Source organism: Poecilia formosa, unplaced genomic scaffold (genome assembly GCF_000485575.1).
Source record: "Poecilia formosa unplaced genomic scaffold, Poecilia_formosa-5.1.2 Scaffold205, whole genome shotgun sequence".
NCBI lineage: Eukaryota > Metazoa > Chordata > Actinopteri > Cyprinodontiformes > Poeciliidae > Poecilia > Poecilia formosa.
The window spans coordinates 89,961-116,673 of record NW_006800144.1 but is presented as its reverse complement, the minus strand read 5'-3'; the positions used below and the strand labels follow the sequence as shown (position 1 = coordinate 116,673).

General features: G+C 38.0%; 1 protein-coding gene and 1 long non-coding RNA gene across 2 annotated transcripts in view; both read left to right on the top strand.

Annotated features, from left to right (window-relative positions):
• Positions 1-2,417: 2,417 nt before the first annotated feature.
• Positions 2,418-26,713, top strand: part of LOC103148416 (zeta-sarcoglycan-like) — an 83,530-nt gene continuing 59,234 nt past the window's right edge. The window contains exon 1 of the mRNA XM_007567178.2: positions 2,418-2,572. The gene's annotated coding sequence lies outside the window, so the exon portion shown is untranslated. The remainder of the gene's footprint in view (positions 2,573-26,713) is intronic.
• LOC107838053 (uncharacterized) lies at positions 13,795-14,317 on the top strand. Its single transcript, XR_001664113.1, has 2 exons — positions 13,795-13,870; positions 14,106-14,317. It is a non-coding gene; the product is annotated as an uncharacterized LOC107838053 (long non-coding RNA).

The following is a 26,713-nucleotide window of genomic DNA, read 5'->3' as shown; positions in this document are numbered from 1 at the left end:
TTGTGGAGTCAATTTTAACAAACTGGAAGGACAACACACCACTACTGGAAACATGCAGTTTTAAAAAGACAATGGCGGTTTTACACTATAGTTTCATTTTTGTCAAATGTGTGTGTATAAACGCACAGGCAGGACTTCTTTCACACCTTTGGACTTTTAGTGGTCAATGCTTATTTGCATCTTGTGTTTTTTGGTTTTGTTTTTGCTTTTCAAACTCACATGTGCACAATATACTTGCCAAGCAGTTCATTTTTTTGCATTTTTGACCCTTGTCGCAGAAGTCCCTCCCCCCGCCCCACGACGCTCCAAAATAGAGTCCAGACAGGTTTGACATTTAAAACAAAAAAGCATAAGCAGGCTGCAAAATAATAAATATTCATCCATAGCAAAACAACATCACTAAGTATGAGAAAAGGGAAAGTGAAGAGGATGGAAAAGGCGAGGGAAAGTAAGGATTTCTCAATTTCAACGGATCAACGAGTTTTCAAATTGAACACTATTCTCGTTTAAAATTCAGACGGGAATCCGGCGAGATATTAGTACGGGGAAATCAAGAGGGAAATTGGGTCACCTGTGAGCTGCTCATTTTATGCAGTCAAAACAAATAAGTAATTTAAAAAAAGGAAAACGAGGAGGGGGGAGAGAAGAGAATTATAATGAAAAAGAAAAAAAAAATATGTCAGACACAACGAAACAGGAGAAGACGAAACAAAACCCTTCAAGTAGACGGATGCACCAAGTAGGGTCAGCGAACCCGCACAGCTTTTGGACCGTAGTTCATGAAACTAAAACGGGCTCAATCAGTGTGGAGAAGAGTGGAGGTTAAAGTCTTGGCTGCTGTTATCTCATTTAGGTTTAAAGCGAATGGCTTTTTTGTGGACACACTTTTAAAAAAAATAATAATGCAGACTGGTTCCCAAGTTTGTTGGGTTTGCAGAACAGAGGGAATCAGGTGTGAACGGGGGGCAGTGGCTACAATTTCAAACGCCGTTTGTTTTACAAAGTAATTGGATATCGACTGAAGTGACTGCAGTATCCAAAGAAAAGAAGAAACGGAGAAAATACTTAAGGAGAAAGTTTGCTCCGCCCTGGCTAAAATTAATGTCGAGCTTCACCATCAAATGGTAAAGAGGTAAAATGTTTTTATACAGTATATTTTAAACATAAGCCTAATTTTCTGAATTTCAAGTTATTTTTGCCCCAATATGGGCAAATATTTTTGATTTTTTTTCTGGCCTTTCTTAAAAAGTTGAGAGTTTTTGCATTATTTGTTAGGGGATTTGGGTTAGAAATGGATTCATACGCGAGCCAAGGTTACATAAAGCTTGGAAAAAGGCGACTCTTTTCAACTTTCAGGCAGCAGCAGCAGTACTAGTCTTTTTTAAAGAGAAATTTCAAGGTAATTTATTTGGTACACAAATAAAAGACCTTACAGAACATTGAATCCTTTGCCTTGGTAAAGTTCGGTCAGTCGTTTGCTCTTCCAATCTGCAACACAAACACGATTCAGCCTGATTTTTGGACGAGTAGCCCAGAAATTCTTAGTACAGATGAACTTTGTCAAAGTTTCTCTCTTAGAATCTGGTGAAATAAAAATGTAATAGTTTGATAAAGATTTCCAGGTACCACTTAGCACTATTTACCAACGGTCATCAATCACTGGTAAATGATTCCTCAAGTAATTTAAGGAATTACTTGATCACAAAGTTGAAATAAAAGGACACCAATCCAGATTCCCACTGAATATGTGGATGTCTTATCCATATTAAATAGGCAAAGTTTAGATGGAATTTTTACAGAGCAACAATTGATATGTCATTTCATTTTAGTGATCCTCAAATCTTGCAGTGGGACCTTCGAGTAAAGATGGTGACTGGAGTTTGAAACAAAATGACAAAAGACTTAAAACTTTGACTTCTAGTTGACTGTTTGTAATAGTTTATATCTCATGTAATGAAGAGTGAAAGGAACCTGAGCAGAAAAAATGTGCTTGATTATTAGCTCGTCACGTTTATGGGGTGCTGATCACTCATAGAGTGTTGTACTTCCTTCTGGAAGATATTGACGGGGGTTTTGTTTCCCCAAAAAAATGATGCCTTTGGCAATTTCTCTCTCTACATGTGGAATCAAGTGTTTAATAATTCAAACATTGCTGTACATACAAATTAATGAATGGGTTTAAACACAGTTATTAAATGTTCTTGTGGTAATTTAGGCCTCAGGACAAAATATACACGTTTTTTTTTTTTAAATCTCCTTATAATGGTGTATAGTTAGAATGGGGATTTTACTGCATGTTAAACTGTGAAACGTGTCCGAGGAGAAGCTTTTTAGCAACTATTTATGTGTGCCAGGCAGACATCATGTTTCATTGTGCTTAATTAACTTTTCACCTACGTTTTAATGGAAGCTGTACTGCCTTGTTTCAGTAAAGGCAGTAAATATTTAGATGTTCCTCTTTCCTCTCTCTCCTGCCCTCTACAGGACAGTCCACTGATTCTCCAGTCAGACAGAAACGTGACGGTCAACGCTAGAAATGATCAGGGACAACTGACTGGTCAGCTCACCGTGGGTAAGACACACTTGTCACACACACACACACTCCTCACATGCTGTTTTCCCTCAAAATGAGGTTCAGCTCACCTGTTGTTTTTTTTGTGTGTGTTTTTTTGTTAAAACATTAAAATTTAAAGTATTCTTCTAGTTGAAAGTTAAATGCTTTCCCCTCCATTTTGACAGTGAAGCTATCTATTGTCATTAGCTATCCAGCTCACTTTTTTTTCTTTTTATAAAATCATGCTTTCAAGGCAAGCTTCACTAGTCTATGGTGTATTAAACTTATTTTAGTGACCTTGCTACATCTTTTTAATGTATCATGTCATCACATTTGTTACGTTATGCAAAAATGTGTAGTTGTTGCACATTTTCGCATCAAAAATGCAAACTTGTGTTGATGTAAGTATCTTTAACTTTGGGAATTTTCCTCGTCGGCATTTTCATTTTTGCTTTGACTTCTGACCAGTGCAGGGAAATCTCCTTCCCAAGTTCAAGTCTTAACATTTTCTGAACAAAAAAAAAGTAGATCCAAATATTTTTGAGCTTTAGACGTGACAAGAGGGCTAATGTGAATTGTGCAAATAAAGATAAAAATGGTAAACCCTGATCAATGACTGTTTTGCAAAGCATCAGTGAACCTGTAGTACGGATGGCCATTTCTAGAAACAACACGTGTATATTTCGCTCTCTTGGACATAAAGTTCTCTGCTTCACCGAAAGACTTTTAGATTTAAGGTTCTGATGTGACTTGCTGTACATTTTCAAAACTTGACTCACTGAACACGTTGGAGAAATCATTATAAACAAAATAATCATGTCAAAAATGCCCTCAAACAGATGTTTGTTTTGTTTGTTGTTGTTGTTTTGTAGTAAAACATATCTTTGCTCAAACCAGACTGTAGCTGTTGGCCACACATAAACATCAAATCTCGCAGAAAAGGAAAGCTACAATAACAGTTTGACAGCCAGGTGACATGAATGGTGTTTTCTGTTTCCGGAACCGAAATTTTCATTTTGATGTAAACATGAAAAACCATGAATAGCCGCTCTATTACCATCGGCAGGCCAGACACTGTATATAGTATTTCTCTTTCCCAAGGTTTGAAGTCCCTTATAGCTCACTACTCGCTAAAGCCTCTTCTCTCTGCAAGAAAAGTATTCCAGCTCTTGTGTGTGTGCCTTAAGCATTATGTGCTTCCTCTGCAGACACTAGAGCTAGTCTGTTTTTTAAAAGTATTGGGCCTGGCAGTCGGCTTCAGTCGACCGTGTTTCACTAGTTGTGGCTTATTGAGATTCTGTTTTAACTTTAACAGAATAGATTTGAATTCATATTTGCAAGGAAGCAAAACTTATGCACTCGCATAGCCGCACTTCAGCCTGCATTTCAGTCAAAACCAGGCACGCAAGAAACTGTTTCATCAATAGCGAGCTGCAATGTGCAAACATCGTCAAACCTAAGCGCTGTGGAAAATTTCAGTAACTGGCTGACTGTATAAAATAGGACAAGATGAATCCTCTTGTGGAGTTTCATCTTTCAGGCACCAGAAATCCCCTTGGCTTCTTGATCTCATCCCGCTGCTTTCCCCCCCTTTTCCCTGTTGCTCTTGTGCTGACTCAGCACCAGAATTAACACAAACGCACTGAAAGACAGGAGGAACCGCACATGTTCTCCATTCGCCATCGACGCTCTCAAAGGGAGGTTCAAAAAAATCCTCAAAGAAAGACGGCGATTTCTCCTCCCCAGAAAACCTCACGCGCTCGGAGGAGAGAGAAGTTCCACCTTATTAGCATTCATGACTTGAAACCCACCAGAGGACCAACTTTCTTTAGCTTGTACAAGAGATACTGGACCATTTCAATTAGTAGCACGGATAGATGAAATGCCCGCAAGTGCTTGCTTTTGTACATTGGCGGTGAATACCAAAGGAGAGGAGGCACGGTGTGACTGCTGCCCAATTCCCTCAGCAGTCTGTGTTTTTCTTTAAAGAAAAAAAAGAAAATGGCCAAACATGGACATACAGCTTACATAGCAATAATTTATTAGAATACCGACTGTGTTATCTCTAATTTCACTAATACAGTTTCTGTCCTCATTCAATCATATTCCATATATAAATTATAATCTACAATCTAAGAATGTCCAGATTAGGATTTTGCTCCCAGATACCAATCTGAGTCTTTTACTACTCTTAAAGGTACAGTATGTAACTTTTTAATTTAATGATTATTAGTTGTTTATTTTTTTAACAGATTTTTTTAAAGATTTGTCCGTATGTTCTGACAGCATAATTTGAAACAGAAACAACCAATTGGAGCCATGAGGATGGTCTTGGCGCTCTCAGTCATGCCTGTATACACGTTGCTCAGACCCTTCCCCCTGCTCTCTGCTAGGCTAGTTTACCACTTCTGACATAAATGACACTTCAGCCACCGATGACGGCGGATAAATAGTTTTTCTGTAAAGTTAAGTTGTTTCCTTGCCTTTAGCATATTGAGGAGCGCATACACAAGCACGATTGACAGATCTTCCTCCTGGTTATGATTGGTGAAGGAGAAAAAATAGCTTCTTTTGGTCTTTATTCCAGGTCATATGGCTCATTTTATACTGTCCTGCCATGGTGACAGTTTTTCTTAGTGAAAATGTCACAATCAGACAGCGGGGAAATAGGGGAGTTGTCCCGTTAGACCATCAGTTCCCGAAACCACACACACAAAAAAATAATTTTAAAAGCACACACAAGGTCAGATTAAAAAATACAAATGATCCCAAAAGAGTGTTGAGCTAAAATAATTTTGTTCAGTCTATCGTAATTCACATGCTACAAAATAAAAACGGAGGTTCAAACCAGCAACCCATGAGTTACAGGACAAACTCCTACCTCAAGAGCCATCATCACCCCTACTTAACTTGCATAACGTTATGCAAAATTTAATATAAGACTGATTATATTTTCTTCTAGGGATGAAAAATATACCATAACATTTAATGTCCAAGCCAATTTCCTCTGAAGTCCAAAAACTTTTCTCCAAAAGTTAAGCTAGATTGTTGTTAAAGAAATCTGAGCGAAACACAAAAACAGAGCTTGATCCAACTAATAGGGACCGGACAAAACAACAAGCAACATTTGCGTACCACCATCTTTACTAAGGTGGCTGGTGATGAAATGAACGCAGCTCTGGAAATTAGACTCTCGAAAGCAAAGAGGCAAACATAACGAGGCAGCCCTACAAAAGAGCGCAGCAGGCGCTTCTCGCAGAAACCAAAACTTAAAAAAACAAATCAACACAACCAAATAAAACAAAGACTGATGCATGAAAACATCCCAGTGAAAGACAAAAAATAAAAAATAAAAAACACACGACTCATAAACACACAGGGCCTTCACACCTTGAGAAAAAAAAAAGAAGGCAAAAGAAAAGTCGTTTTGGCCTTTTCAAAGTGAACAACAGCCAGCATGTCAATGATGCAACAGCAGGAAACAAGAGGGTCACTGCATGATTTGACGTGTTTTTACCTGCCAAAGAGCAGAGCAGGCCCTCCGCTGCTCCACACCAACCCTTCATGTCACCTTAAGGTGTTTTTTAGACTACTAAAAAAAAACAAAAAAACAAACGAGGACAGAGGTTTGAAATGGTAGAGAAGAGAAACACCTGAGACAATGGTGGAAACTGCACCACAAAGCATGTTCCAGTTCAACTTATGACTTTGCCACAGGTAGGAAAGCAAGATTCATGTGCTTAGCACAGAAATTATTTATTTGGGGTTGATTACAGCCATTAATAAAGTAAGGGAGGGGAGAATAAGACGGGGCGAAAGATGAATGAGCATCATTTTCTTTCCACATTAATCAGCAACATGCCTGTGATCTCGGGGCTCTGCGAGGCTTCGAAAGATGAAATGCTGCAAATGCTGATAAGACATGTAGTTTCTGTTATATGGTCTGTATATCCACACGTCTTAAGCAACTAACACTCAAACAGCTATGGAGATATTCAAAATATTACAATACAATTTAGAAAGGCTCACTTGTAGAACCAAATTCCCTCGTTTTTATTAATTTTAGCTGTTCAGATGAAGAGCCACTTCAAATGTTCCTCTATGTAAACATTACTGCAATATTTCTGTTCAGAGTTACTCATACATTTCCCTACATGAATAAAACAATCTTTTTGTTTTGACTGTTTTCTCGTCAGTGAAGGTTTTGACATCGCAGCAACGATGTTGATCAATACAGCTTGTAGTGATTTCTGTTATTTGTCCTGATCAATGGGTGATTGGGTTTTGGTTTAATTTTGTGTTCATTCTGTTATTATCTACTGCAGTTCATTTCTCTGTGTTCTTTGATGTGGTTCAGTCATATTTTACTTCATCTCTTACTTATTCTTGGGTTTTGTGCGTTTTCACAACAAACACAACCACACCACCACCTCGTGGTGCTTATTTGCTTGGTCATGCACTGATGTGGGACGGCATCCTGCACTTCAATCGTAGCCAGTGTGCATGCATTAATCACTCTGGCATGAGCAGCACACCCAAGACGAGCTTCGTCTTTCTTTTAATGAATATTAAAAAAGGGATCATATTAATATTGCATTGGTAAACTATACAAAACCCAAAAAGCATTGTAATGGACAAAAATGCTCAGAGGTTAAAGATGGAGAGTAATAAATAAGAAAAAGGTTCGTACAAAATCAGAGCTGCTTCATCTTTCCCATTTGAAAAAAAAAAAAATTATATTTTCCAACCTCAGGCTTTTTGGTCTGCACAGTTTTCAGATTCATTTTTTTTTTCCTATCTCAGATGTCTGCTTCAGCAGAAGGCACGAATGTTTCTGACACTCAATCATTGCTGCCAACGTATTCCAGCGCTTTCGCAGCCCACTGCAAACTGTCAGCCCTGGTTGTGTTTAAAACTCACCACATGGTTTGAGGCGAGCTTGGACCTTCTGCATTTTTATGTAAAATCCACACAGTTTTAAATGTTTCTAGGTTTGCAGGGAAAAATGGTGAACTGTTGTTCTGACCTTGGGGGATATTATTTAGTCATGTTGGAGAGTGTATTATTCAGGACTTCAGACGGAGCAGAAAAGAAAAAAAATATTATTTAATATTACTGTCTCCTTCACGAAAAATAACTTTTCTCCGTTTATGTTGTTGCTTAGAATGATTTAATTGGACGATCAATTGTAAGTCAGCTAACAGGACGGCTGGGATCGTTCCTTTATTCCTGTGCTGAAACAAATACAGGAGCATCTCAATAAATTTGAACATAACCTAAAAATAAACAATGTTGGTAACTCGAGTCCAAAAGTAAAACCCAATAAGACAGAGGTGTATTTCAATCATTTATACTGTTGCACCATGAAGAGGGGAGTTTTATTTACAAATGTCAGACCCTTGAACAGTACCGACTGTACAGTATGCGCTCAGTACTTTGTCAAGTTCCTTCTTTCCTTAATTGCGGTAATTACAAACCGCAATTTGGCAGTGTGAGTCGGGTTTATTTGTGTAGCAGATTCCAGCGACAAAGCAGTTCAAAGTGCTTTACACCGTAAAAACATCGTACGGTCATCAATTATGAAACCAGCAGTAAACATTACATTTTGTCAAATGCCACCATCAAAGTCATCAAGCAAACACACATCAAATGTGCCGATCAATGTTCCACTGACTGCTAATCAGGGGCAACTCTAAGCAGGTGGGTTTTAAGGCTTGATGTTTCAGCAGTTTTGCAGTTTTCTGGAAGTTTGTTCCAGAATTGTGGCGCATAGAAGCTGAATGCTGCCTAGGAAGTGCCAACTTCCAGAGGAAAATGGTGTTACCGTCTTGAAGGTTATCAGCATGAAAGCTCTAAAATATCATCCCAGATGGCTCTTCCGACTTTAAATTTGATCGAACGCAGGTGACAAACCTTCACTAATCCTCCTCGCATGTTGGATTCTGTAGCTTCATACTTCCAAATGAAATGGTGAATTTGTTTTCATCTGACTTTAACTGTGGTTTAGTTCAGTACTCTGACTTAAGTCCACACATTGAGGATTTTTCTTAAACTCTTCTCTCTAACTTGCTTGGCCTTGGCTGCTGTTGTCCTTGTTGTCTCTGCAACTTTTTCTGCAATCGTTTTCCTTCCACTTAATTTTCCACCAATATCCTTCGGAACAACATCGTGTGGACATCCATCTTGTTTTGTTGCTCACCCTCAACAGTGCGACCATCAACTGGACATTTTTGATTTTGATGGAAAACAAATTCTTGAAGCACATTAATGTTTTCAGACGTCTGGAAAAAAAAAAAAAAAACTCCAATAATGTACTAATTTGAAAATCCAGGTGTGGTTTTAGTGATGCATAAATTAAAAATGTTTACATTTTCAAGCATTTTTCCTTTCTGAGAAGTTTTTTTCTCTCCTTCTAAGTAATAATCAATATAATGATTCATTACACAGCTGGACAACTTGGTGCATTTCAAGCTTATGATTTCATTAAATCCACAAGTGCAAAATTATCCCCATTTAAATATGTCACCAAGCAACATTTTATGATGCAGTCTGTTGGTAAATGCATAAAAATTAACAAGCCTAACAAAAATGGTTTATAGCTATATCTCTATGGCAACAGTATGCCTGCAAATGTAGCTCGGTTGATCTTATGAGTAACAATTCGTCTGTTGCGGTTTTATTCCTAATTTCCTTTTAAAAATATGTTTTCTGACAAAACACGCTCTAATACACTTAATATCATGCAGCTGCAGACCATGGAAAATGACCACCCGACAGTATCCCTTTTAATAAAGTAACGCCATAAACTGTAACAGAGACACTTTTTTGTAAATATTGAAACAGAGCCACGCAGTCTGAAGTAGCAACAGAAGCTTCCTGAAGTGTTTTCTGCTGCTTATTAAATATTCCATTGAGGATTATCAGTCTGTGAACATCTTTAAACAGAGGAAGGACATTTAACAAAGAGATCGGGATTATCTCTGTGGTATTACATGTGACAAACACATAAGTGTTTACTTAATTACTAAGCGGTTTTACCAACAACAGACCATGACCCAACATTACCACGACGCAACCTGACAGCAAACAGACGACATGTTTTATGGATTGTCAGTATAAAGTGGGGCCAAGGTATGTGATCTTTAGTTCAGGCTGATTTTATTCATTTCCAACCAGCATCAAACACCAACAGATCACTGGTGGAGAATGAATTGAATCGTCTGATCTGCACATGTGAACAAGTGGTGAAAACATCATTTACATATCCTTTATTAAGGTCAAATAACAGGCCATGTGCAATTTGAGGGTCACAAAAAAGTACAGTAAGTTCATGAGTGTACGAGTAACTTCCGGATGTCTATGTAAACTTATTTGTCGTCGTAAAGTTTTAAAGCTGGAAGACGAGTTTTATCTTTGTTGCTTGGATGAGCCAGAATAAAACCACTTTGTGTTTCTGTGGGTCTCAGACAGCAAAACGACAACAGGCTGAAATCGGCTGAAATTATGATCACCGCTAACTACGACCGTTATGTACATCATTTGTTCCTCTGGAGAGAGGGGAGTGGGGGGCTTGCATTGATGCGAATTTACAATTACACCGAGCGTAATAGAGAAATAAATGAAATCTGACTTTGCAAGTTCTCACTACGCGCACTATAATCAGAAAACAATTTTAGCTGACATTCAACTGTTCAGCTGCTACAGCGATGCCATGTTAGTGGTTAGTGAGGACGAATGGAAGCTAAATTCAATTAAAGCAGTATTTAATTAAACGTATCCTCTAGTTGAAGCCTTGCAGCAACCGTAAGCGTTTTAAGAGCAGCAGAAGATGGATTTTGACTTTACAGTGCCAGTCAGAAGTTTGCATACTGTGAGCTAATCAGCGGGGTGAATGTCGTACACATTTTGGGATTTTGAATACAAAACCATTTGAATGACGTTTTAAAACAAGAATTGGTTATCGTGGTTTTTCTGTAATCCAAGCAGAGGCTTCTGTGTATAAGTTTGCATATTGGCATCTAAATTGCCTTTCGGAGTAATGTTTGTTTGTTTCATGGTTGTTTCTCTGTCTTGTGGTTGACCGGGAGCCGTGGTGTGAAGCTTCCCTCTCTCCAAACGACTGAACACGGGCAACAATCTGCCTGTAAGAATATAGAAAATCGATGGATGTCAGTGTCAGATTTATACTTTTATTTATGCTGCACATTTAAGAACAGCAAAAGTTGGCCAAAGAATATAAAAGCCAGGAAAAGTGAAAACTCTAAGAACAATTTAGTCTATCTTGCTTAATCAAAGTTCTTGAGAACGAGTGGAGTTCTGTATGAGTATTAAACCCAAATGACGTAAAACGTTGTTGCGCAACAATAGTTAGGTTTGAAAACGTACTAGTTCCACTGGCAGAGTATTTCATGAGAGGTTTTTAATATCGCTTGCTTACTTTAAGTGTGCTAAGATATTTGCTCTAGAAACTAGACAAAAAATATATATATATATTTGGTAAGATTTTGTGTTCTTGCAGTGCATCAGCTTTTTTGGCTTATGCATTAAAATAACATTAGTTGAAAGGATGAGTCCGGCTTCCACTTTTTCAAACCACGTTTTATGTTTTGAAGTGACTCAAATGCACCTTTTAAGAGCCTGACCTTATTGCAACATCCAGGACTAGGATTGGCGTATGCAAACTTCTGACTACAAATTCAGGATCTGTAAATAAATGCTACTGAGCCCCTCAGGCCTTTACTTCCCTCAACTTCAGTCTGATTAGACGCTGCTGAGCTACATCAGTAACATACCTTTGAAATGACGTGTGAGATTTGACCAAGATAAAAGGCAGCATAATTGGAGTGAGACGACAAAGATAATGAAGCGACGAAGGTAAACCTGAACTCAAAAGAAGATGAAATGTCATTGGGTGATTCATTAATTTCAAATGGCATAAGGTTCATGAGTTGTAAAGGGAGAGTAAAAGGTAATATATTTTTTAAAAGGATCATTGAAGAAAGAGAATGACTAAGCAAGAAAGAGTGTGTGAACATGCTAGATGAGAAGATGGAAAGTGAGAATTTTCAAGATGAAAGTCTCTACGAAAGTCTATTTTTACAATAAATAATCAAAACAAACACACAAATGTAATACTAATGACTCTTTTTTTTTTCAAATCCTACTTTGTCCCATTATCATCAAAAGCTCAGTGTTCTTCTGTTTTCTCCGTTTTTGCTTCTTAAAAGTATCACAGAACCTCGTATGTTGCACATTACTGTTGGAGAAATTGGGGGAGAGGGGTGGAAGTAATGTTACAAAATTACCCCTCCATTTATATGGCACAGTTTTAGATAACCAGCGTCATCCAGACGCCAATTCACTGCCTCTAATCCCGGGACATCATCACCAAGGCGGGTGAAAGGGTACGGCTTCAAAACTCCCAAGTTCACTCATCATCTTTATGGTCGGCCATTCAGAAGACAAAGATGACAGGTTCTCACTCACTTTAACGAGCTGACAGCAACAGAGAGGAAGAGAGCGAACAGAGGGATGAAAGGAGGAGAGCAATAAAACTGAGATGAGAAGCCCAAGGCCAATCCATGCTCTTAGACCTTCTCTCTGGAAGATGAGCCCCCAGGAGGGAGCAGAGTAATGGCGGAGACTCTGCTGCCTCACTCATATCAGTAAAATTCACGGGTGAAATTAGGACGTCAAATTATCATCTCGGTGAACAGTTTGGTCAGCCAGAGTTAACACTTTGTCCTGTTCCATGTGATGTTTCAGTTGCACGTTGAGTTTTTTTTTATCTGGACTACAATCTGTTTAGTCTTATTGAAGAAATTATAATATTTATTAGGAGTACGCCGATATTATCGGCCAACCGATATACCGGCGCTGATTTTCTTAATTTTGGGGAATCTGTGATCAGCCGATACTTAGATGTGAAGCCGATCTCTGAGCCCCTTGAGATTTCAATTGAAGATATTAAGGTATTTTTTAAGTAAAATTGATTATTATTATTGTCTTATCTACCTCAGCAAAGGTATAAAAATCAACCACCAACTGTCCTTCTGCTCTCATGTGAGAGACGTTTGACGGACACACCGGCCCACCGGGTCATGTCTGCACATTTGTAGTTATCAATAGTCACCCAATTCCTGCCAACTTTCTTGCTATACTTAGCGACATTTCAGACAACAAAATTGTTATCAGGAAAAATCGGAATCGGCTTGATAGGCTTTTCAAAGATCGATAATCAATCAGCGATCAGTGAGAAAACCGCAATAGCGGTACTCCTGTTACTTAATATATAATTTACTTTAGTTTAATAATGAAAGCGTGTTTATGAACTTCACACAAGATTTTTCTCAAAATGTTTTAACCTGACATTCAAACCTCATCAAAACACAAATTCAAATGTATAAATATCCACCCTTCCATCAATTGTCTATACTTGTTTGCCGTAGCAGGATCACAAGGAGACTGGCGTCAGTCTCCAGGGATCAAGAAGCGAGGTTACATGCTGGACCGGTTACATGGCAACACAGAGGCCCACAGGAAAGACAGCCATGCACACACTCATGCCTAGGGGCGATTTGGAGTAATGACCTGACTGGGCAGTCATGTTTTTGGATGTGGGAGGAAGCCAGAGTATCTAGAGATGCACAGGGAGAACATGCAAACTGCACACAGAAAGACTCCAGGCTGGCATTCGACTGCAGAACCTTCAGAACCAACCGCACCACCATGAAGCCCATTTAGTAAATGCGATTGTGCAAATATTTAGGATTTCATGTGCGTTTGTGAGCTCGCCGAGAAATGAACATTTGAGTGACATTTAATGCCTTAGTTTCATTTGTACAAATGATTTACACTTTTCCTCTAAGACCTGAGTTTTGTGCAAGACAGATTTGTTTGTGCATAAATTTCCGTCTGCTCCTAATGAGGGTAGCGTTTGCATATTAGATTCCCTAAATCAAATGCATTTTAAACATACAGATGGGTTTCGCTTCAGAATTTACCCAACGGGGAATCCGTCTGCTGCAGAGCAGGAGCTGGTGCTCAGCGTGGCGTTCTGTGGGTGTGTTTGTGTTGAGAGGTAGAATCTGTTCATCTGTTTACTGCAAACTTTTGTAGCAGTAAATGTGACTGGTGTCACTGCAGTAAATGTGGAGATTTTACAGAGAAATGACGAGGACCTTCAGTGAACAGGAAGTCTTAATAGGGCAGCAGGACATTGATTCATTGTTTTCCTTAAAGCTTTTAGTGGTGAGCTTCTATGGCGTCTACAGGATCTAAACAATTTTGATGCTGCTTGAAAGACTTTGACACAAGGTATGTACAATCTAGAAAACACAAAGCAGATCCTACTTTTGCCTTTGGCTCTAATTGCTAATAAACATTGTAGGTTGTGAATACAATGATAAACATTACAGTCACGTTTCCTTGATTTTGTTTTACTAAAACATTTAACACTTTCCCAGTTGCTTGGTGTAACTTTTCTACATCACTCAGGCTCACTTTGTGTAGCATTAACTCTAATCATAACCATTTTGTGATGTTTTTGTAGGATTTGCTCCAACTGCACACAGTTCATGTCAACTTGAATGAGCAACATGGAATTCCTCTTTGACAACTCCTCAAGACATGATTTTACTTGTATTGTTAAAACTTTAATCACACTTTAAATATTAGTTATATTGAAATCCTGTCTTTTTTGGGAAGGTTATGTGCAGCAATTTTAAAATTTTTGTAAGACAATGTCATGGCAAAAATAAACCTCAAAAACGTCAACTTTGCAACTTTTTAAAAGATGCCAAAAAAATCAGTCATTTTAAGACAATCTCAAAAAGAAAAACATTGCAACATCTATGAGGCACTGATAGACATCTGATCTCTCGTTATTTTGAAACTTAACACCTGCTTGAAAGTTTTGTAGTTGAATACTTATAAACAAGCTTGTTCTGTACAAGTGACACAACCAAAATGGCGAGTTTCAAGAAATGTATTGAGAGAGATCGTGTCAGATGGAAACAAGGCCACAATCCATTCTGTTATTAATGGAGCAGGAAAGCAGATGTGTTCCATCATATTTTTTTTAAAGCGTCATAAAGTAAAAGAGAGATGCTGATCCACTTGTCAGCTTAAGAGCAGCAACATTCAATCAGAGGACCTAAGTTACAGAAAATGCCACCAAAGAAGGAGCTGCTGGATGGTTCATCAAGTGATCGATGGCGCATGAAATGAGTCCTGGAGGGAGGCGTGACTCAACATTTATTGCGAACGATTTTTCAACAAGTGTGTTTTTAGTGTATTTAATGTGTATTATTGTTTGGTTTGACCATCACAGAAAGAAAACTGGTGCATTCAAGCTCTGCATTTCACAAACAGTCATTTGTATCTGAACTGGAAAGCTATGTTTAATAAAAGTTATAAAAGTGTCAAAAATTGTTGTCGACATGCATTAATAAAAACCAAACATGGGGACACTTTGAAAAACTGCTAATTTGGCAAAAACAAATTTTACAGTTAAGTGCAGGCTGATAATCACAAGACTATTAACCATGTTTCAAAACATAAACCGTGGTTATTAAAATCATTTTAAAAAACATATTTACAATCCAGAATGTCACACACCTGCAACCATTCTTCCTAACAAAGTTACTGTAGTTGCTAACAGATCTACAGTAATCAAACTCAGCAGATAATCTGTTTCTTTTTTAATAAAGATGACGCTGGTTACATATTTACATACTGAAACGCCCTTCAACTGAGCAAATTGTTCCAGCTTTCTTTAAATTTCTAAAGCCTTCTGTGATCACTAGGGGAAACGGCGCACTCCAGTGGTGGGAAGATCTTAATTTGGCTACAGTAGCTACTGTAATAGCACTCTCCATGGCTCATGAATGCACAATTTATTGTCTCACGTAGGTTATTTTTTGGACACGATTTTGTCTTGTTTTGCACAGGATTGGTGACATAGGTTGAATTTCTTTTCTCTGCATGTTGAACTATGCCATGTCATACACCCCATACCAAACCATATGTACCATATCATATGATACCAGACTGAGATACCATTTCAGACCAAATTACACATATTTAGAAAACAATGTACAGTCTGACTAAAGAGTCGTATGAAGTGATCACTCTCTGCCTCGTTACTTCCAAGAGGAATTGTATTACGATAACCAAAATACCATTTAGGAAAAGTAAGTATTACTTTTAACTGTCAGGGTTAAGACTTGAGTCGCACCAAATCTGTGATGTTCTCTTTTGGATGTGGCCGTGGATTAAAAATCAACATGTTAGGGCTTGTCCAAGTCTGTCTTCATAACACGAGTTCAATATTGGTCCTACGTAAAGTCAGAAGATTTAGTGTAACGTCAGTGTTCTTCAGTAGATGCTAAACCTGACAGTGATTTGCATAAGAATAACAAAGGGTTGTTTCTTGAAAATAACAAAACAGCTGCAGATGAGTGGATGAAAAGAGAAAAAGGATGGATCCTTTATGTATCCCCGTGATAGTCTAGCAGAAATTGAGTTACAATCCTTAAAATCCAAATTTTCTGTGTAATAGCTGCAACTTAAACGACTCCAGAGCTAAAACTTTGATGACCCTCCTTCTCCATCCTAAAGATGATGACAATCTCACGGTTGACTCGACGGCATCTTTTGATGATTTTTTTTTTTCTTTTTCAAATCTAACAGCATAAATCTAACACATACATGCTAAATTGATGTTCTTAAAGACCTGCCACAGTACTGATTGCATTCTGTTGTGTTAAACCCTAACTGGGAGCTCTTACAGGATTGCCTGGTCATGGAGGATGAAGTAAAGTTGGATGCAGACATTCTTTCCAGTACTTTGTTTAATTTTAGGCCGGCTTTTAGTCAACCTTTTCTCGGCCAGAGGAGTCGAGGATTACGTCTTTTTTTTTTGTTTCTTTTTTTTCTTGAGTGGCTGTATGGCAACATTTTGTAAAACCTTTTCGAAAAACACCTGAGGTCAAACTGCTATGAATGACAGCGTAAATAAAAGCGTCAAGATATGTCTTTTAAGGTCTGGTTGATTTCAGATCTTTGTCATAGTTTTTTCTGGTTAACCTAATGAAAAGGCTAATTGTTAGTAGTAGTAACTACTAGTAGTAGTTGGCTTCTCTAAATGTTAGTAGCTAACATTTAGCTACTCTAAATGTGTATAGCCTTGACATAAACACATGTCCCAAATCATAGAGAGAATATACATAGTAATTTAGGCAATGACCCAACACAGCTAAGTATTAAAATTTGTCACATATTAATGTGTTTCTAAAGTCCACATTAAAAAATGTATAAGGAGACAACAGGTCACATTTCCACAACCTTACGTTTTAGTCGAAAGCTTAATGCAACATTTAGCCTATTGCCAGAATTTTACCCAGAGGAAACCTAAAAAGTGATTAAAAAGGAACAAAATAAGGTTAAGTTTCTCTCCACGGCCAAAGGACAAGACCAACCTAATTTTGGATGCGTTTCTTAGAGCAAAAACACATTAGCATTCACAGATGCAAATTTGCCTGTCTGTGCATGCGTGCTAGAGCTGCACACACACATTAAGAGAGGAAAGTTTTTTTACATGAACGTTGCACACTGCTAAAGCAGCTCCTCTGATTCCCCATCTACAGGAACGTGATGGGAGCGATGGGGAGAACGAGACCTGTTTGAGAAAAGCTGCCCTGCATAAAGTGTTTACTTGGCTTACCTACGCTGCTCTTTGTCGCGACCCCTCGGTCCTTTTATGGTGTCGTCTTGCGTCATATCCCTTCATTGCTGGAAGACCTAATTTAAAGCCTTGAATTAAACTCCAGGAGAGCAAACCCATATAACTTTTATTATGGCCTCAACACTTTAATGGATGCTGGTAAAACAGTTAGACTGGCACTACTTTAATGTGCTCCGTCCATTAACTCTGAATGCAAATTAAGATGATAAGAATTTATTGAATTTTGGGGGGGAAATTTGTCACTTATTTATTTTTTAGAAATATACAAAACAGACATTGTTCTTCTGGCAAGTTTTTACTACATTTTGATATTTATTTTATTTTCCTCTTTTTTTTATTTATAAAAAATGAAGTGAAAAAATTCCTTGCAAACATAGTGAATATCATTGAGGAGTCATCTGTTGACACCACTAGTAAAGATATGCTAATGGGCATTAAAGAGCAGTTTCTTACTTCGTACCATGTTAGCATAATCTGAAGCTGAGAAATTGTGGCGTCGTTGGACAGACGATGCCTCAAAGCCTCATGGATTCCACACCATGGCTCAAAGTGGGCATGAAATGCATTTCCACAGATTTATGGGCTCAAGAATGATGTAAAGAATTTTACAGGCACTTATACTGAGGAGGTAAATCAGCAGCTTTTCCAGAGTTTTGTCATTGTTTCTCTGTTGGCATGTTTATGAAATTGCAAACTAAGTAATTTCTGTTTGCGCAGCACATTCCAGCAACATGACAGTTCAAAGTTCTTTACATGATGGAAACATAAAACAAGCAAAACATTGCATTGCAGTGGCACAATAAAGAAAAGCAATGACAAGTTCAGGCACATGATAATGTTCTAATTCGTCTTGTTCAAAGGAAACTCTAAACAAATGGGCCAGTGGAAGGACTTCAGAACTGAGGTGATGTGCTCTAGGCTGCGAGCTTTAGTAGAAATGTGAGCAGCAGCTTTCTGGATCAACTTTAACTGTCTTTTTCTTTTTTTTTTAAAGCAGATCTATGAATATATTGTTGTAGCAATCAGGGCGACTAAAGATTAACGCATGGATGAGTTCTTCTAGATCTCTCTGCGACATTAGTTCTTTAATCCTGGAAATGTTCTTCAGGTGATAGAAGACCAACTTTTTAACTGCCTTTATGCGTCTCTGAAAGTTCAGGTCTGAGTGGATCACTTTGCCTGGATTTTGGACGTGATCAGTCATTTCTAGCCGTAATAACTGCAGCCGTTGTGTTGACGCTCCTCCTTTGGTCCAAAAACAGTTACTTGTATTTTGTTTTTATCCGGATAAAGAAAGTTACGGCACATTGATGCGTTTATTTCTTATATGCATTCTCTGAGAGGGTTTGTGAAAAAGACTGATGGGGGATATTTATCAAACCTGACGGTCACAAAGTATCCCATGAATCAGATCAGTGTAAAATACGCTACGAATGGATTTTTCATAATATCCAAAAGCAGGTTTAATATCTGCATGTTAAGGCAGCACAAAAAGCATGTGCTTTTGTATAGAAGTAACATAATATGTAGATAACATTCAGATATATCTGTGTTATACCTGCATCTTGTATTGAGCTGTTGCCTCTCTCACATGCTCTCTACTGAACTGTTTTCTTGTTTCACCCTCTGCACTTCGTCCCATCAGCGAGGTACTCTGAAAGCATTTATTATTGCTGCAGGGTCCTGCTGAGGACGGCACTTGTAACTAAAGAGGAAATCCTGTCAGGAAGTGATTAAATCGGTAAATTTAAATGAGAGCATTAATTATTAAGGGTACCTAACAAGAACTCCTGCTGTTTTTGGTGGTCACAAAATTACTTTGGTCTGATCAGGAAGAGAGACGTTTGCAGAAGTCAATTAGTTGCCCCCCCCAAAAAAACCCCAGCTCAATTACACAGAATTAACATTTGCCACCCACAGGTCAGCGAGGAAAAGGAAACGGAAAACGGTGGCATGGCCATTAGGTTTTCTGTCATTTGATGCGTTTTGCTGAGTGAAACCTGATGTTGTTTTAACCACAGAGTTAAAACAACGGCAGACACTCGAACCCTTTCTTCCTCCGTAGAACAAATATAATAAAATGTAAGCACACGTTATTTCTTGTGGATAAAAAAAAAAAATAATTTATCTCCAATGCTGAATCAGTTTCTATTTAGTTTTTTGGTTGCACTTTATTTGATAAGACTGACACAACAACGTCATAAATGATGTAACATAGATGTTATGAACAGGAAGGAGTCTTTATGAATGTTTATGACTGGTGTTATGAAGTGTCATTTGGTAAATAATGACACTTTTAATGCAAAGTTGCTTTAAAAGTTGCACTAAAACTCAATTAAAAGTGCCAAATTTGCATTAAAAGTGTCATTATTTACCAAATGACACTCCATGACAACAGTCATAAACATTAATAAAGACTCCTTCACATTCATAACATGTGTTATTATGACATATTTATGATGGTGTCATGTCAATCTTATGCACACCCCTTCAAATAAAGTACCAGTTTTTCTTTCTTTTGAATATAGAAATAAATACTCAGAAGTTTTTGTTTTTTTTCCCAGCTAGGTGTCACACGGCTCTCTGCCAGTTCTCCAAACAATCATTTAAAACAAATAACCCGCAGCCACTTTCTCCAAATGCTGTGGCTGCTGGCACATTACGAAGAGTTTTAAATGGCTTTGTGTTTACTACCCGTCCTTTCCTTTCCTCAGGTTACCTTATTTAAGAATTAAATTCATAGACACGGCTCTTGCGTAATCTCCCAGTACAGTGCCAAATGAAGTCAGGGGAAAATAAATTGAAAGAAAGGCATGTAGTCATAAGCTATACATTTTAAGCATTGAAAATCATAAACAATATTTAATATTATTTGTGAATCAATTTTATCCTCCATGCTTGTTTTTTTTCCCCCTTTTGGTTTGCCTCAGTGTATTTCCTCCTTTTCCTGCCTCAAGCTCTGCCTGTTTACACATTTAGCCTTGGCTTTCACTCAAACCAGTCAGATAACTGTAAGCTTAAAGTTTGTGCAGTTGTCAAAATAAAGAAAAAAAAAGAAGAAGAAGAAGAAGCAGCTCCCTCCTCTCCGGCTCTTGGCTATCGTTTCACTGCATGTCACGTCGCTCCAGTCAGAAGTCACATAAGTTATGCGTCACGTCTCATCTGTGGCTTTTTAAAGCGCCGCTCCTCAGTCGATCACCAGCACGAGAACGACTGGCTGTGCCCTCATTCGCGCTCACGCCGCTACACCGCCCTGAATATGATGACTCCTCACACACACCTTGATGTCTGACAGTGTGTCTGCCACCGGCCTGTACATCCCGGCCTTTTTCTACTTCCAGTAAACATTAAATTATTAACAGTTCAGATAGTTGTAGGTTGTTGTTGTTTTTTTTTCCACGTTTTGTTTATTTCAAGGCAAGAAATGGTGGACTGACGTCTTGAGGTTAAGTACAACTTTGTTTTAAAAGTTTTTTGCATAATTTTTGGTACATACAGAATGGACGGAGTTATTGCTGAGATATTTTTAAAATGTCAGATCAAAACCAGAATCGTCCACACACACATCAGTGTCATCATCACTGCACAAACTTAACAAATCCTACTGCATCTGGAGCCATTATGTTTCTCAGTCACATTAATAATAATGTCTGATTGGACTAGTTTAATACATCTCTTTTTGAAAAGATGCACCATAGACTAAAAGACTGGAGATGCTCTTTCAGTGGTCTGATGTCTCACCAGCACTCTGCATGCCTGATTGTTTGATGTGAAAGGCCGGCCAGCTGTTGGTTTAGCAAAACATGAACAGTAGGCATTTAACAGCATACAGCTAATGGAAAAGGACAAAACATTATATTGAGTTTAATAAAGCTTAATCAGACGTTTTTGAAACGACGAATGCCCAGTGTTGTAATAGATCAAATAAAAAATCACAGACTGTTTTAAAGAGTTTGTTCTGTGCATGAAATATTCCTGTCCAGATTTGACAATTGCTCCCTTTTCATGTTTTCACAATCTCAGAATTGAAAACTTTGATAAATTAGGTGACAATTAAGTTGTTCTTTTATTTTATTTTTTAGTTCATTAAATACCATGTTTATAAATCATTTTATCAAATTTTATCATGTTTATGGGCATAAATGAAAATTTCCAACAATTTCTTATCTTACTTCATACATTTGCTTACTCTGGTTAAGCTTTTTATCAACCTGAAATTTTAACAGGTGCTCATACACTTTTTGAGATCCACAGTATCTGTAAATGTGCAGGTGTAGCAGCTTCTCTCTCTTTTTTTTCCCTCTTGGTGTTTCAGTATCTTCCTCATCTAAGTATCTTTTCAAACACCCCACAGCCATGGAGGAAGCAAAAGACACCATTTCCTGAATCAGACAAGTATTTTTAAATATGCTGACCTGCATCCATCCAAAGAAAAAAAAAAGAATCTGCTCTATGAGCTGGATTTCAGGACAAAAACTAACCAGCAAAACTGTGCTAGATACCTGAGACAGAATCTCTCTTTTAAACATGCTTCACTTTTTGTTCCTCTTCATCCTGAATCCTTTTTCTCTCCTTTACTGATTTCTTCCATGCAACTCCAAATTCTGTCGCTCACTCAGACTCGCACATAAACACACGATAGTCTTTTGGTTAAGCAAGGCACAATGACATTTTGTGTAGTGAGAGTCTAAACAATGTAGAGGGACATAAAAGAGACAGTGATGGAGAAAGATGAGGGAGGAAAAAAAGCTTAATTCCAGATATCAGCCAATAAAGTTTGATTGTGACTCAAAAGATGTTCCAGCCTTTTAAGGAAGACGTTTGAGTTATAGCTTGAAAACCCAGATGGTAAAGGGGAATTAATGCGACAGCCAAAGAGATGGGGGGGGGGGTTTTATAGGTTCATCTGTAATGCAGTAATAAAACGTTCTTGTGTAATTCATAAAAATATAAAATACAGATAAATTAAATTAAAAGCATGGTCTATACATAATTTGCCAATTTGGAATTTGGTTGGGAACGTTTCACACCAGCTTGCAAGTCAGAGTTTTAATGACACAAAACCTGCAACATGAAACACATTTTTGGGTAAATAGATTTATTTTTCCCTAAAACTAAGAACCCTTCGCCGTGTAGGAAGGTCCTGCGTTCAAATCCCAACCTGGAGTCTTTCTGCATGGATGGATTCTCTCTGGCTACCATAACTTTCTCTGACAGTCTGAAAATATGCATTTTAGGTTGGTTAACTACTCTATTCAACTGTTCATATAACAAGTTATTCATGAAGCAAAGTTTATTATTCCCTAACATCTCATCCTGTTAGAGATGAGCTGTTATGCTCCTCATCACAGGTTATTTGTTTTTATTTGCTTTGGAGGTTTTTGACACACAGAAGGCGGTTCAACCGGTGGTGCTGGTGACACAGTTTGAGAAGCGTGGCTGCAGAAGAGTCTATCCAGGTCTAGTTTTTACAGGATCGTTTAATCAAAGGCGCTCGTACAGCTGCAGTTTTGTGTTGTCACCAATTTCAAACTGTTTTCAGCATCTACGTTGTGTGTATCGTAATCCAGTATCAGATTAAGTACTTTATATTTTGCATTGGAATTGTCCGGGCTTAAAACTTGGACTTAAAATAAGCTAAACCCCTTGAGCTTAGCCTGGTATGAAGCTCTAAAACGGATGCTAACTTTAGGCTAGCTTGTAGAGGAGACGCTACATATGATGTCTTTGTCACAGCTTTCTGAAGTTTGACCTAACGACCTCAGGACCTTTCCTCCATGTTGTACCCCAACTTCTGTTTCTGCTTATTTTAAGTAATAACTGTGAATAACAGCCACTTGTGGTAGCTTGTAGCTACTTAAGCTAACAGTTAGCAAGAGGCTATATACTAGCAGTGCTATTCAAGCCTTTTCTATGTTGTCTCTCAAACAGACAATTAATTGGACATTTTTTTTGACTGGTGCTTCTGTGTAAGTAACACACGTTTTCAGGCGTTTCCCTGCTGTCACACAACGACCTAAATGAAAGGGTGATTAACTTTTGCAGCACAATTTGGCATGGAGAGAAGGTAATGAAATCATTTGAATCAGTTGTGCTGGAGCAGGGAGACTTTTAAAACACAAAGAACTGCTGGAGAAACTCTGTTTTATGGTATCAACGTTTTGTCTTTTACAACAGGAATGATTAAATAAAAGCTAATGTGAAAACCTTCATTTGTGCGGTGCAGTCGGGTCCAATCAGTCATTCATCCCAACACACCGACCCAAACCTGCCAAATGCACATTAACATGCATCACCAGACGCTCAGCCGTGTTTGCTGATGTTGACTGAAATTTACGGTCCGGATGAGGTTAAACAAAATTAAACACTGCTGTTACACAGTGAAGGATTCTGATTGGTAAACAGACAAAGTCCTATAAACGAAGGAGGAAAAAAGGCAATAATTAAAAACCTTCACTTATTTTTTTTTTTTGAAAGAACAGTTTATTAATCTAATATTTGCACTCATAAATCCTAAATTGATCAGTTACTTTAGGTCGTTATTGTGAATGCTTATTAAACATTTTCATATTTTGAGTTAGTCTAATGGTGAATTAGAACAATTCTTTTTTTTNTGGCATGTTTATGAAATTGCAAACTAAGTAATTTCTGTTTGCGCAGCACATTCCAGCAACAAGACAGTTCAAAGTGCTTTACATGATGGAAACATAAAACAAGCAAAACATTGCATTGCAGTGGCGCAATAAAGAAAAGCAATGACAAGTTCAGGCACATGATAATGTTCTAATTCGTCTTGTTCAAAGGAAACTCTAAACAAATGGGCCAGTGGAAGGACTTCAGAACTGAGGTGATGTGCTCCAGGCTGCTAGCTTTAGTAGAAATGTGAGCAGCAGCTTTCTGGATCAACTTTAACTGTCTTTTTCTTTTTTTTTTAAAGCAGATCTATGAATATATTGTTGTAGCAATCAGGGCGACTAAAGATTAACGCATGGATGAGTTCTTCTAGATCTCTCTGCGACATTAGTTCTTTAATCCTGGAAATGTTCTTCAGGTGATAGAAGACCAACTTTTTAACTGCCTTTATGCGTCTCTGAAAGTTCAGGTCTGAGTGGATCACTTTGCCTGGATTTTGGACGTGATCAGTCACTTCTAGCCGTAATAACTGCAGCCGTTGTGTTGACGCTCCTCCTTTGGTCCAAAAACAGTTACTTGTATTTTGTTTTTATCCGGATAAAGAAAGTTACGGCACATTGATGCGTTTATTTCTTATATGCATTCTCTGAGAGGGTTTGTGAAAAAGACTGATGGGGGATATTTATCAAACCTGACGGTCACAAAATATCCCATGAATCAGATCAGTGTAAAATACGCTACGAATGGATTTTTCATAATATCCAAAAGCAGGTTTAATATCTGCATGTTAAGGCAGCACAAAAAGCATGTGCTTTTGCATAGAAAGTAACATAATATGTAGATAACATTCAGATATATCTGTGTTATACCTGCATCTTGTATTGAGCTGTTGCCTCTCTCACATGCTCTCTACTGAACTGTTTTCTTGTTTCACCCTCTGCACTTCGTCCCATCAGCGAGGTACTCTGAAAGCATTTATTATTGCTGCAGGGTCCTGCTGAGGACGGCACTTGTAACTAAAGAGGAAATCCTGTCAGGAAGTGATTAAATCAGTAAATTTAAATGAGCGCATTAATTATTAAGGGTACCTAACAAGAACTCCTGCTGTTTTTGGTGGTCACAAAATTACTTTGGTCTGATCAGGAAGAGAGACGTTTGCAGAAGTCAATTAGTTGCCCCCCCCAAAAAAACCCCAGCTCAATTACACAGAATTAACATTTGCCACCCACAGGTCAGCGAGGAAAAGGAAACGGAAAACGGTGGCATGGCCATTAGGTTTTCTGTCATTTGATGTGTTTTGCTGAGTGAAACCTGATGTTGTTTTAACCACAGAGTTAAAACAACGGCAGACACTCGAACCCTTTCTTCCTCCGTAGAACAAATATAATAAAATGTAAGCACACGTTATTTCTTGTGGATAAAAAAAAAAAATAATTTATCTCCAATGCTGAATCAGTTTCTATTTAGTTTTTTGGTTGCACTTTATTTGATAAGACTGACACAACAACGTCATAAATGATGTAACATAGATGTTATGAACAGGAAGGAGTCTTTATGAATGTTTATGACTGGTGTTATGAAGTGTCATTTGGTAAATAATGACACTTTTAATGCAAAGTTGCTTTAAAAGTTGCTCTAAAACTCAACTAAAAGTGCCAACTTTGCATTAAAAGTGTCATTATTTACCAAATGACACTCCATGACAACAGTCATAAACATTAATAAAGACTCCTTCACATTCATAACATGTGTTATTATGACATATTTATGATGGTGTCATGTCAATCTTATGCACACCCCTTCAAATAAAGTACCAGTTTTTCTTTCTTTTGAATATAGAAATAAATACTCAGAAGTTTTTGTTTTTTTTCCCAGCTAGGTGTCACACGGCTCTCTGCCAGTTCTCCAAACAATCATTTAAAACAAATAACCCGCAGCCACTTTCTCCAAATGCTGTGGCTGCTGGCACATTACGAAGAGTTTTAAATGGCTTTGTGTTTACTACCCGTCCTTTCCTTTCCTCAGGTTACCTTATTTAAGAATTAAATTCATAGACACGGCTCTTGCGTAATCTCCCAGTACAGTGCCAAATGAAGTCAGGGGAAAATAAATTGAAAGAAAGGCATGCAAGTCATAAGCTATACATTTTAAGCATTGAAAATCATAAACAATATTTAATATTATTTGTGAATCAATTTTATCCTCCATGCTTGTTTTTTTTCCCCCTTTTGGTTTGCCTCAGTGTATTTCCTCCTTTTCCTGCCTCAAGCTCTGCCTGTTTACACATTTAGCCTTGGCTTTCACTCAAACCAGTCAGATAACTGTAAGCTTAAAGTTTGTGCAGTTGTCAAAATAAAGAAAAAAAAAGAAGAAGAAGAAGAAGCAGCTCCCTCCTCTCCGGCTCTTGGCTATCGTTTCACTGCATGTCACGTCGCTCCAGTCAGAAGTCACATAAGTTATGCGTCACGTCTCATCTGTGGCTTTTTAAAGCGCCGCTCCTCAGTCGATCACCAGCACGAGAACGACTGGCTGTGCCCTCATTCGCGCTCACGCCGCTACACCGCCCTGAATATGATGACTCCTCACACACACCTTGATGTCTGACAGTGTGTCTGCCACCGGCCTGTACATCCCGGCCTTTTTCTACTTCCAGTAAACATTAAATTATTAACAGTTCAGATAGTTGTAGGTTGTTGTTGTTTTTTTTTCCACGTTTTGTTTATTTCAAGGCAAGAAATGGTGGACTGACGTCTTGAGGTTAAGTACAACTTTGTTTTAAA